This window comes from Cataglyphis hispanica, chromosome 20 (genome assembly GCF_021464435.1).
Source record: "Cataglyphis hispanica isolate Lineage 1 chromosome 20, ULB_Chis1_1.0, whole genome shotgun sequence".
NCBI classification, from domain to species: Eukaryota; Metazoa; Arthropoda; class Insecta; order Hymenoptera; family Formicidae; genus Cataglyphis; species Cataglyphis hispanica.
In genome coordinates, this window is record NC_065973.1 from 3,107,903 (window position 1) to 3,122,124 (window position 14,222).

Here is a 14,222-nt window from a genome sequence, read left to right on the forward strand (position 1 = left end):
CCACGGAAATATCTTTCATTCGTAAATATCGTTGGCAGAAAAGCAATCAAAATATCTTACTCTTGTTAACACAAAAGTCTCCGACCTGTTACAACGGCAGCTTAACTTTGCCAAGTCAAATGTTGATCTGCTCCTATATATCCATAACTAGCGGTTGTTCTTGATCCACTGCTTTCGATCACGTCGTGAGCTAACAATCGAACTCGCTGCTGAGAAGGCAAAATTCAGTTTCTGAACTAATTAACCTTTAGATTAATAATTCCGCAAGTGCAAACATGTAGAACTATGCAGTAGTCTTTGTTTTAAATAATAAGAAATAACGTATCACGATTTGATCGGATAATCGAAATGACCGATGATATCATTGAAAAATATAAATTTGATAAAATATCATTTAATAATTATTACTCGCAAAAGCGACAACACAAAGCTGATTAAATCCCATTATAAAATTGTAAATTTACGAGAAATTTGCGAAAAGCGCGCGATATATGTGAAATATAAAATCGATATAAAATCAGAGCATTATAACCAGAAACCGAGATTATATATTCGTAATATTAATATACCCACTTCGATGCATAGCTGATTCGAGGAAAATTTATGCCGACTGCAGTCGGCATTTTTATTACCCATTTCAGCATAGCAAATGGCAGTCACGTATTATAATGTACATCTAATCTAAAACATATGTATAGTAAAAGTGGAGAGAAAGCGTATAATCAGGCATCTAATGCATCATTTGTGTGGCAATTATGCGCATATATTACCATTGTGTTTTTTAAGAAAATGGATTATTTATCAATATCCCAGTGTATATAAAATATACGATTGTCTCTATTTCGTATCCACGATTTCACTTTTGCAAATATATCAGATTTAAGTTAGCAAATTCTGATGGCAATCTGACAGTGGCGTTAAATCATGCAGTTAATACGGCTATGTCGAATTGCGCGGGTCAGTTGGCTGTTCTCGAACGTCACGTTGACTTTGACGAAGTGGTCCCACCGCATTCCTGACAAGGTCGTTTATCGAAGACTCGTCAAATCATGCTTAAATTAATGTATCTCTTATCGAAAATTGCACACTCGATCTTTCGGCTAACTGCTTTGCATTTTCTCATCCGCATTCTTTACTCTTAACATAATGATCTCGCACTTTCATGAAAATCTTTAAGGATGAATAAAAATTTGCAGCGGAACTTTCTACACACGCATCTCTATATATATATATATATATATTCTTTTTTTTTGAAGCTCGTTTATATGCATATATTCCTATATAGAGTCGGAGAGAAAAAGATTTAGCCAATCCGGATTAGCATTAAACGGCTGTGCCGTTGAAACCGCTGCTGCAAAGTTTTAAGGAGCTTGCAGTCTCGTGACGCGCCTCGTGAATGTTCAAAAAGGAAGATATTGTTTTAATAAATCTCGTCGTGAACTTCGCGCGAGACGCGGAGAAAATCGCGTTATATATCGGCAAATTCGGGGGGAGGGGGGGGGCGGGATTGGGCAAACAAATCTGCGGAAACGAAGAGTGACGAGATGAGGGCGAGCGAAAGGAAGCCTGTTTCGCTCGTAGCCAAGGCCACGTCATGAATGCGAAAACCAAGAGGGAGACGTTGTAAGTTATAGCCACATTACTTTCGCCACACTAGAGTCCCATGGAGAGAGGCGTCCCTTTCTCCTCTCGCTCTCTCTCTTTCTCTCTCATGTACGTTCACAGACGACGCGCTCCGGTCTTCTTTCTTTAAGCAAATATATTTCCAGAACGCTCCGACGCGTGCTCTATTCTTTTGTTTATGCGCAACGACACTGGAGCTTTCGACCAATCCTCCCACGTTTCCATAGCTTTGCACTCAGTGCCGTAAGAAACATTTCTCGCAAGAAGAGCGTTGTGAAAATTCTCACAAAATAATCTATTGTCTACTTTTTTTTTGTCTCTTTTGCTCTTTGGATTATCGATTGTAGCCTGAATAAATAACATTGCAATTCAATAATAATAAATAAACTCAATAAATTGCATATCAATAATTTTAATAATAATAAATGCAAGCAAGCTTAAAAAAAATTGACAATGCGACAACATGTCAACGGAAAATCGAAAGAATGGATCTCGTCTTTGCCTTCCCTTTTTCTTATTCCGCCAATTCCACAAATCTAAAGCGAGAGCTCTCCTGATTATTCCAGCAATATTACCGAAAAAAAAAAAAATGGTAATGGAATAGTTTCGCATTGCCGTCTCCCTCGCAAGGGCATTTCCGGGCTTTACGGGGCTGTTCGCCGCGATGCCGCCACGCGAAGATAGAAGCCCCGGGTATGTATTTTCCGACGGGATAAAGAATAATAAAGCGAAGTCTCGGGTATTTTCTGCGGTGCGGTGATCTCGAACTGTCGCGAAAGGAATCTTCCGGTAGAATTCCATTCGGCATGCTGGATGGAAATCGCGTATAGTCTCAGGATTTTGCAAAATTACAGTCAGCTGCATTAGCATATAACCACCGGCGTGCAACAGCCCGATTATGCTAGATTTATATCGTTACGTTCAGGTGACATTACTCTCTCAATCATTAGTTAAACCGTGCGTACATTGTTTTACATCAGGTGTATATAAATGAGGAATGATGATTCCATTAACTCGTAGGCTTATCTACACTTCTATTACGATTAGTAAACAATGACGGTGTAAAATATATTTGGCAGCAGCACATTGAGAGAGAGAGAGAGAGAGAGAGAGAGAGAGAGACTCGTGAAAGAGAGAACGCGAAAGTTACATAAAATAAAGGAGCTCGAGAGACGACAGTTGTATAAGCGGGAACGAATGTACGCGATGATGTATGTGGTTACAAGTTGAGTGCGCGCGAATGGAAGGCAAGCGGAAGCCTTTAAGTTAGCGCTTGGGAGTTTTGCCGAGAGGGTTCGATAATTTGCATAACATCGTGGGAATATATAAAGGATAATCTGTGATAACTTCCCCCTGTCCTACTTATCGCTAAGTAATAATACGATAAAATAGTTACGCATCAACCTCGTAGCGTATCAACATCGATGATAAAATAATTTCCTCTAATATTCGCGACTGCATTATTTGTATTGTTTGTGCCGAGCACACATACAGAGGATCGTATTAAAAAAAAAATAATAATAAAAGAGAGAGATGCATTGTTTCGAAATGCCATTATCGCGAAATATTATTCCAGCGAAATATTCCATCGAAAAATATTCATGTGTAAATATAGATAGCGAGGTTTTTAAAGATGACAGTCGGATACCATATCGCGGTGATGTACGATTCTAAATTCACGCGTCATGAACAAACAATAGCTTTCGATTTTGTAACGAGCTCAACCAAAGTACGTGTACATTGATTATTTGTTTTCTCCGAGATACTCGTACAAAAGAATACTTACACGATGTACTGTCCAAGTTAATCGGCTAGCACTCTCCTTACGCGAACAAGCGAATACCTAATTCAATTTAACGGCTGCTGGATAGAGCACTTACCGGTCGCGCAAGTTCCTGGATATATGCAGGAAGCCCGCTAAAATCGATATTCGTGTGTGTTACTCGCGTGGACAGGGCCGTCCAGACTCCGGTACACGTGTCGCGATGCGGACGAGCCATTCGCGAACTGAAAGAAAAGTTTGCCCCGTGCTCGCGGAGACCAAGTTTCAATCGTGCATCGAAATTGCAAGAAGTTACGAAATCTCTACAGTCGCGTGGTTCGCCGTACGAGAGAGTCGCAAGTTCGAATGTCTGCAAGAGCGGTTTGTCTCTGTCCGATAGGATCAACACTGATAATTGTAAAGTTGCGTTCTTCAAATACAGATCGATCTTCTTGACGAGAGACGGCTTGTTGACCTTCTCTCTCCGGAGATTAATAAAACAATGCTTTTTAATTGAACGTCCTTCCTTCTCTTCCTCTCTCTCTCTCTCTCTTTCTCTCTCTCTCTCTGTCACTCTCGTCCCAAAGGGGGTGCAAACGCTCTTCTTGGCAGTTCGGAGAGCACCTAAAAACGTTACCGCGCGAAAATGGCATCGTAAATCGCGCGGCCGCGCGAAAAGTCGACGGCCGTGCTCTCGGACCGGCCATAATTCCCGTTCGGCCGGCAATTTATAATCCATCGAGGGAATCGCCGTACGTGGCAGTGGAATATGGTGCCAGACGCGGAGATAGGCGACACACGCCCGCTAGTTTCCGCTCTTCTTTTATCTGCCGCGGATATCCGTGAATAACAATGGACTGCCCCGGTGCACTCTCTCTCTCTCTCTCTCTCGATCCCCGGGCCGGTTATTTTGCCACTCTCGCGGATGATACTTTACAACGACGGCGCGAGATAAATGCGTGTCGCGGGGCTGGCCGGATGGGTGAATGATGGAAAGCCGCGCTTTCCGATTTTCGAGACGTTGCCTCCGCGTGACTTTGACGCTCGATAGCGCGACAACGTCAATTCCTCTTCGCCGCGGAGTTTTTATCTGTTGACCCCGTCGCGTTAATGGACGAATTATTTTGCATTCGGCTATCGTTGAATTATGTTTCGAATTAAACATTTCTCACGTTCCCATCTTTTCCTCTTTCGTTTTGGAGTTTATAAGTTTATCATGCGACAATTTTATATATTATATCAAATACGAATAATATGAAAATTTTTTTGTAAGTTTAATTTATTAAAAAAAAAAAAAGTATTATATATTCGCGAAATAATTCTGCGTATTTTTCTTAAAATCTTATGGGGAATATACCGGAATTCTCTTTATAGTAAAAAATTTAGTGCCACGAACGAAACAGGTTTAAAAGCAATTATCTTCTAATTGAAAGCATAATTGATGGGTCATCAATAACCCGTTCGTGATTCAGTTACCCGTAGTAGGCCACTGCGCCTCGTCGTGAGATCTCGTGCGTAATTAGAAAGAAACAGGGACAGCAGGAGAGCGAAGGAAGGAGGCGCGAGAGGAGAGAGATGGATGATGCGAAAGGTAGAGCGAAACTCTAAGGTTTCTAATGCACCGATCGCCGCCTAGAGACCGACTTTAATCCATTGATTTGTCCGCTCGCTAAAACGCCGATGCATCTACCTGCTTTCCTCCATGTCCCGAAGGAGAAAATGCGGCGTCAATTTCCCCAGCTTGCAAGAGAAAGGATGCGCTTGTGGAGGAAAGGGAGCATCTGCGTATCGCTCTCAGCATTCACCGGTTCGTTTATTTTTTTTTTTTTTTATCCGACCGGTTTTAACGCAATCATTTTATTTTTCCCGCGGGCCAAATGTGCCTAGCCGGAAGCGAAAGACTAGAGATGAGAAATGTAGCGATCGACGTATAATTTATCGCATGTGTAACCTTAATAACCCGAGATCGCTCGGTTACCGCGCAAAGATCAGCTACTTTTTTTCACTAATTGTAAGTAAGAGCATCGCCAGAGGCAGATTTTTGAGATAAATTATTCTTACAAGACTAGTAAAAATTTGGAATAAAAAAAAACGGTATCTATTATTATTGTTTATCAACCTCATTTATGATTTATCTGGAGATTAACAGTTTCTTGCTTGTTATAATTTACATTTTTCAATGAGATAATCTTTATCGTCTAATCATGTTACATGGCGTTTAATCTTACCGTTCAAGAAATATTCAGTTTCTTTTCTTTTCTCGTGCGATGGAATTTATTGTTGTACGTTAATTATATTTTGATAGCGTTCATAGCATCTATCTCTAATTGAGATAATCTTACTCGGCGCCAAAAAGTGCGATTATTCATGAAGCACGCGGCACATTCTCTATAATGCACGGTACATTCTACCAGACGGAAAGTTGGATCATGTTGATCCTTCGAAGATCGTCCGCCGGAACTCCCGTTACCTTAAGTAGGTAGCTTCACGACGACCAGAAACGAGGGAAGTTTCGAGTTCGTTGGTGAAACTGCAGCAGTGGATGGTCCACAGAAAGGAGCAGCAACTCCGTTCCTCGTTCTGTCTCACATCCACCAGCTGCACGCTCACCTTTCTCTTCTTCTCACGGTACCCAAAGAGAGCCTTGCCGGGGAGCACGTGAATAATGATACCGGTGCGTTCGGATGGACAGGTTTAGGGACGGCTCGCGTCGCTTTACCAGCCAATTCGGCGAACCGAGAACGCTGCGATGCTTCACCGCAACTTCATTAAGCGATTTCTCGAATCTGTCTCGTTCAATTCCGTCGTTAATTAATCATTTGCGCTTACGACGTGAACGTGAAATATCCGATTTGATAACATTATCTCCTTTGCGAAATGATATAGTATTAACATAGTATCGTGTAAAATTCTTGGTTGCGTTTATGTTTACAAGCTGACTCTATCAGCCACCAAGTTATGAGAAAAATCGATGCTCTAATGAATTCTTCATCTAAACTAAAGTGAATTGGATTTTTACGATCATGTTATTGCTCATGTTGGAAACGACAGTACTTACTTACGAGGGATCTTAAATCGCGCATATATATTACATGATAAATAAAAGTATTTTTAAAAAGCTCTAACGCGTCGATAGCGTTCAAAAATTTTGGACGCTAATTTTTTAATAAAGCATTCTTCGATCCATATTTATAGGAAATTTTTTGTTCATGAAATTATTTATTTGTCAATTAAATTTCCTATAAAATATCGAAGTCTAGCCGCCGGTACATTTGGGTCTATCCTATATATTGACAATTTGTATATTAAAAAAAAAAACTAAATTTGATTGACAGTCGCATGATATTGTCCTGTAAATAATTTATGCAGAACTTAAAATTCTAGAATTATTTTCGTATTCAAGTGTCTCGCGAATATCGCAGACAGATTAACGTGTGGTATTAAACTCACCGTGACGGTATATCCGCATATATGCACACATCTGCGTTCGACGAGGTTTTATATAGTGTCTCTAAATTTTTCTTCGATAAAATCGATGTAATTTATAACACTCCACCAATGCTAAATTGCACGCTCTAATACTGCATTATAATAACTAATGCGTACAAGATGAGCGTATAATAAACATCCCTTTTATAAAATAAAAACCGTAATGATCGCGTAACGATAAATTTTAACGTAGTCTTGTGTAAAATAAAACAAACAAATAATAAATATGTTATATTAAATGCTCCGCAAAAAAAAAACAAACTTTTAATGTAAATCCAACTTTTGAACAAAAGCTAACATTGAATTGCGATAGTAACCATTTTATGTCAAGAGCAATTTATTTTTCGACCCAACGTCATCGTATATCGCAAAAATTGAAAGCGATAGGTCATAGGTAACTTAATTACTTAAAAAGCAATTACAAATACAGTCTGTTGCTAAATACGATTACCATGCGTGCGTTGCAAGCGTGACTCGTTGATTCCAACGTAATTGGCTGAATGCGCGATTAACAGGGTGAATGTATAAAGAGAGCGAGCTGTACAATACTATTATACGCTTACTACGTAATCATGATTCACCATATTCATTTGCGAAGTTAATTGCCAGCGATGACTATTCATATTTTTACGGTCCCACAACTGGGCCTCACTCTTTTAAATTACGTCGTTATTTACTTTAGCGGGGTGCATGTGCAATCCTTCGTAATTACCAGCGAAATCGATTATTGTGGTGTCTGAACGAAAGTGAGTACACGCATTTAACAGCGTGATTAAATATTCAATTACCAATGATTACTTGTTTTTGCGCGATACGCATGCAATTTGAAGTCTTAAACTCGTAATCTGGTACATGAATTCAAACGACTGGTTGGACGCTGCAAATTAATCCTTTTTGTTCGTATTATTATTTCGATTGCCGTTAACGACATTGCTGTGGAATTGACACGTATCGACGCTATCACGCTCAATTAAATGATATATGCCCATCGCTGAATCCTGATTAAGCGCCAAATTCAATATTATACATCGTTTTATTTTGTATTATCAATTTGTCTTTATATGAGGTCAGTTTAATATGTTTCATAAAATTGTGATATCGTTTGGCAAATGGCAAATTTACGATACTATGTATTCATACACGATTTGTTTCATTGTTATATTTTTCTGTTCTCAATCTTGAGTTTTGGCTTGAAATATTATAATGCATACGCCATATACATGTTACAAAAAAACTTTTCTAAAACAAAAAAAAATTGTTGGCTTTTTACAAAAATATATATATAAAAGCTTCCGCAACACTTTTTTCATTTGTATCACGTACATGTGTTGACATCGAGGGTTTTTTCAACCCATAAAATTTCAATAAAATATATCTAAACAAAAATATGTTATTTCACTGCATCCAAAGCCCATCAAAAGCGAAGAGAGAGAAAGAAAGAAGGGCACCGAATATTTTAAATGTAAGTGGGCTTTGTTTTAAAAGCGAAATAGCCATTGTACCGATATTCATACAAACGTAAGAGAAAATCGATACTAACACTCGCGTGACCGGACCGCCAATGGGTTCGGTAGCCCTGCAACTTCGTTAAAATAATATTTGCGTACCGGCGCAATCCGTTCGAGCGTGTCGTACAATGCGAGAAAGGTCTCCCATGACAATGAACGACGGCGAGCAGCTCGTTAGCTACGGGCGTTTCGCGCCTGTCGGGAGTTATGCTGCGCGTTTCGAACCTGTCGCCCGCAAATGGAAAAGCAATCAGCGATGTCTTCAGTACGTCAGGGGAATCGGAGACTTATGGGGATAATATGGGGAAATAGAGGAGGCCTATATTATGTGCTTTTTTGCCATGGCATCATTGTCACAGCGAAGTGAACTGGAAACGTTGATGGTGTTAACAAAGTAGTTATCTCGCTTTCGCCTGAATTTTATTCATGGTTTAAAAATATATCGATGCTAATAAAAAATAATAATTTTAAATTGATCAGTTTTAGTCTTTCAAAAAATAACATTGCATTTAAAAAATTTTTATTTTATATGTATACAGAAAAAAGTGAAAATTAAATATTTCAAAATAAATATTTGCTTGATATATTTGATGAAAAAAGTGATGCTTTAAAAATATATTAAGGAAAATTTAGACATCCTCATTCAAACAGATTTGAATAATATTGTGTAATATTGTGCAATATTGTGTAATATTGCATGTATAATATTGATTGTGTAATTCTGTGAAATATTGAAATGATATAAAAATATTTCTTTAAAAATTCTTGAAATAGATATAAAATTTGTATTATACGAATAAATAAAATAAACAAATTATATTTAAATATAATTTTCGCTTATAAAACTCAATTTTTCTACATCCATCAGATACTTCTCGTACATCATGGAACAATTTTTTACATTCTTCACAATATTGCATCCACTTTTGTCCATTATTATCATAATAAACACGCTTTTACAATAAAAATTTCGACATTTTTGAAACTCTAATTTTCACAATATTGCTAAATTATTAAAAGATCTCCCACTAGTGATCCAAAATCTGCGTCCCTAAATTATTTCCATTCACTTTGGAAACTGATTGTGTAAAGTGCAGGCGGAAAAAGGAGCACTGAGCGTTCTTGCGAATGCTTTATAAAATGTTTGTCATTTTATCTCGCGTAAGACATATGTAATCCATTAGGAGGCGTTCAAACTACAACCAACAACAATGTATCGTCTAAAACTTGGTGCGGCCGATATCCTCTTCCTCTTCCACTTCTACCTCCTCGTATTTCGCGGCAAACAGTTCTGTAAACCGGGACGCGGATACACTCTGATTTTATAGAAAGCAATCTCCCGCCCGCGCGAGAGCGACGCGCTTTTGCAACGCGCGAGCATGGGAATGCTTTTTGCATTTCCCGAAATTAACGCCCTGCACGCGCGAACAAAACATGATCCCGGGAGGAAGAAGGAGGATGAATGTCCAAGAGCAACATGATTTTTGGCGTCCGCGTGATTTGTGTGCGTTTGCGAAACCGGCCGATGTAGCTTCACAATGCGGTGCAAAATCATGCGCGATTAACGCGTTGTCCTCATTAAATTTCCATATTTACATATTAAAAAAAAATGTGCCTGCAAATGTAAGCGCGCCGTATTAACGGTGCAACCAGCGAGGATTTAGCGAAGTTTTTTATTTACGGGAATACGATGAGGCAGGGAAATAAAAAAAAATTTTTTTCCGGAAAAATGTGACACCCGAGTCGAAATTTTACTCTCGTTTCCAACTTCAATTTTTTTCACATTTATGAATTCTAAAGGAGATTTCTCAACAGGTTTAATTTATACGCGAATTGAGCTCCTACTTTGTATCTCAAATAGACAGTAAACGAACAGTTTTTACATTTGGAGGTTTAAAAGAGGAGCTTTCATCAAAATTATAAGTTAAATAATTTTAAAAGAGCGTTATTTGATTGCTTAAAGTATCGAAGTAAATTGAAAATTGAGATCGAAAATTCCGAATTAAAATTTTTGTTTTACTTTCAATATGTAATCTAAACATATTTGGATATTTTAATTAATTAGATTATTCTATTTTGAAATAAGTTTCCTATTCAGGTTTAAAAGAAGAGTTTTTGACAGAAATAACTCTTCTTTTAAACTTGAGTGGAAAACTGTTCGTTTACTGCCTATTTGAGGTACAAACTATTAAGAGTTCAATATAATACAATCCATATATAAATGAAACCTATCAAAATCCTCCAGAAACCATAAATGTAAAAAAAATAGAGGTTGAAAATAAAAGCGAAATTTGAATTGGGAGAAAAATTTCGATTCGATGTTTTATCAATGTTCATGACTTTTATTTAGGAGTTTATTCGCATCAATTACCATTCCATCATGTAACGTTTTATATTTCGTTCGATATATATGATTTAATCTTTCAATAATAAATGTCTATCGTCTATGGTACTCGATTCGATCGTGTTTATACCAGACGAGCGCCATAAAATTAGATTACGAATTTAACAGTCGTGTCTATCTAGGAATTGTATATCGATATCACAGACGATATCACTGAAAAACATTTGCATCGTTATAGTCTTTTCATCGAGTTGTGATATTTGCTCCGAGACATTAACTTTTATGAAACTACACCTACCAACTAATAAAAAATAATAATACTATAATGTTTTATATAAATAACATATTGCGTTATATTTTCTAATCAATCTATATCTTATTCTCTTTCTCTGTGTCATATTATTAAATGTCTATGTAATATATTCTTTATTTCCAGAAAGAAGAGCACTATGACGGAAATGATTTATATTCTAAATAATAATGCGGAATCGAAAATCCAATTCGATTGTCGCCTTTCGAGCATTATTGATTTTCTTGTATCCGAGAATGCTCGTTCTCATTCTCGACTTTACGTAGTCCGGTGACGGATTAAAAATTTCATATCCTGTTTCGCGAATTTATGCCACGAGAGACGAACGTGCGGGAATTTCTCGCGGGAAAAGAAATTTTATTTTTGCACAGGGCGCTGAGCATTATGTTCTAATTTCTTTTCTAATTGCCTTTTTTTGAAAGGCAATCGAAATCGCTCCTTCTATAAACACTTTAACAGATTTTCGAATGCTAGAACGTGAGTCGAAGATATTTATGTCACAATTAATATTATTAAATATGAATGATGTCGCTAATGTTATTATATTTTCATTTACATTTGCATCATAATAAATATGACCTGCAATAAGAGATCTTTCTTCGAAAATAATTCGCAATGAAAAAGTTTTTATTGCTTACGAGTTTTTCTATTTTAGGAATCGCACCAAACTCAAGTTTTCAATGAAAATAATGTCGAATTAGTCAAAAAATCGTCTTGGAATTCTCATATATTCATATTTAAAATTTTATGATATATAAATTAGATGTATTACTAAAAATTTTGATCAATATTAAGGGACAATAATGGTTTGTTTGATTATAAATTGATTTGTTTTAATTGCATCGGGCTGCTTTCATAGCTGCACTCCAATCTTTCTCTCTCCCTCTCTTTCTCTACCGCAGGATGCATTCTCTGGCAATGATCAATCCGCGCGAGTATGCACATACATGTGCACTCGTGAAACACAATTGTACATTGCGATCGAGCGTCCAATGGAATCATGCGGGCTGGCCGCGCATTATCCACTTTAGCGGATATAGCGGTTCGAAGCGGATCCTAAATTGAAGTTTCGAATTAAATCGCTCGGATGATCCGTCTCATCTGCCGGAGTCGCTTTAAAGCTCGCGCGCGCAATTTCGTTGTCGACAAACATGTCGTCGTAAAGACTAGTCGGCTTTAATGCGGAATTATGGTCCCCCGGAATTAATTTGTCGATTCCTCCGCGGCGCGCGTGCGGGGGGCAACGAGGCGCGGAGGAAGCGTCTAGAAGCGTGGTAATGAGCATCTAAATTACTCATTATCAAACTTCGTTCGCCGTCGCTCAAGTTACTTAATTACACGCCGATAAAAATGTAATAATAAATCAGACTTTAACTTTTGATTATACATATTTGAGACGATACCTAATGTCACATAAATACACGTTGGATATTAACCAATTAATAATATTAATTAACTAACGAGAAAATTATTCTCGTGACACTGTAAGATTAACATGAAATTCACGAGTGAAGAAGATATTTATATATACGTATATAAATGTCTACGCAAAGTGAACAAAGTATACAAAGACAGTCATTGATCACAGACTGTCATTGTAGATGTTTGAAAAGATGCAGAACTTCGAGTTAAATAAATTGCAATCACGCGTTTCTAGGAGTTCATCCCCCTATTCGGCGACTCGCATACGAGGCGCGATAGCTTCCAGCAGTGGCGATGCCAAAGTTTCGTGATCACGTTTGACGCGCGTCGTCGCGAAAAAGTGCATTCGCCCATCTATAAACCTATGGTAAACCGTATTCAGCGCACGTTCCGCGAGTTTATCTTGGCAAAGAGGGGCTGACATATTGGGATCGTCTGGTCGCATTTATGTGCCCTCTCTTATGCGCCGACTCGGTGGCCTCCCGTATAAACGCGCGATCTTCTCTCTTCCCGTTCCTGATTCTTAAGCACCACTTCTGGCGCGGTTAGGCCACTTCCGCTATTTTCTCTGCTCGCGTCAAGCATTTGAAAACGCAACGCATCAAAGGAATATGATTATTTCCGACTTTTCTCTCTTTTTCCTCTTACTCTGAGATCATAAAAGGAAAAATATTGAAAATCCGAAGCGAGCGTAAAATGTAAAATTATCTTAATTTTCTTTTAATAATTGCATGCATACATTATTAAAAAATAGTTTTAATTAAGCAATGTTACGTAAATGTGTTTTATGACATGTTGTTTTTTTACATTAAAAAATAAATGAAGTTTCTCAATAATTAGATTAAAATTAAAACAATCTCGTAGAAGAAAGAGAGAGAGAGAGAGAGAGAGAGAGAAAATTTTTCCACCACTCTGCATAAATTAACGAACACTGTCGTCGTAAACTTTTCTTGTTCTTTCTTTTATCAAACTTTCTGTTTAAAATAAGATGTATTCTAAAAAGAAAAATTTAGAAATGAGTTAACAGAAAGTGAATTGCGAAATACGAGAGGGATTTTGAATTTATATCGACGTCCACGACGGCTACCGGAAATTTGCATCTATATCTACGAAACGATGGCTAATACAATTTTCAAGCGTGTCTTTAGTGAAGCGGTAGCACGAATTTATGAACATGGCGTAAAAATTCACGCCGTTACGTGGATGGTCGAGTCGAATTTATGCGACAGTTTTAATGCATTTTGTTTCTCATTTGCGAGCATATTTATGTTGAGAAACACGAAAAGTATCATCAAAGATTGTTAAATATCTCTCGGCAAACGTCATGCAAATCTTAAAATTGCAATAAAAAAAAAGTGAAATCTGTAGAAAATCCACATCAGAATTTTGGAATGTATTTCTGTATTATTTATTTATCGTAATAACTAAACCAGAAAATTGCAATTCATAAAAAATTGTAATTAATAAAAATCGAAATATTGATAAATAATAAACAATAAATGTATTGAAGCAATTAAAATAAAGAATACTAAATCAAATAATGCATTGAATAATTTACCATTTGCCGCAATATCATGATTTCTGATTCTGTTTAGCTTTCGATTACTTCAAAAAATATCTCATAGAGATTGTAGTTTACCATTTTATTTAAATTCATTTAAATTCTATCTTAAAAAAAGAGATTTGTCGTTTCTATTTTTACGTAATTAAGGATTATCTAACAAGGCATAATATTAGAGATTTGTATGACGGTACAAATGCAGA

General features: G+C 37.2%; 1 protein-coding gene across 2 annotated transcripts in view; it reads left to right on the top strand.

The window, feature by feature from the left end:
- The window catches only part of LOC126856924 (polypeptide N-acetylgalactosaminyltransferase 2), a 189,250-nt gene that overhangs the window by 165,354 nt on the left and 9,674 nt on the right, over nt 1-14,222 (top strand). The gene's annotated exons all lie outside the window — the stretch shown is intronic.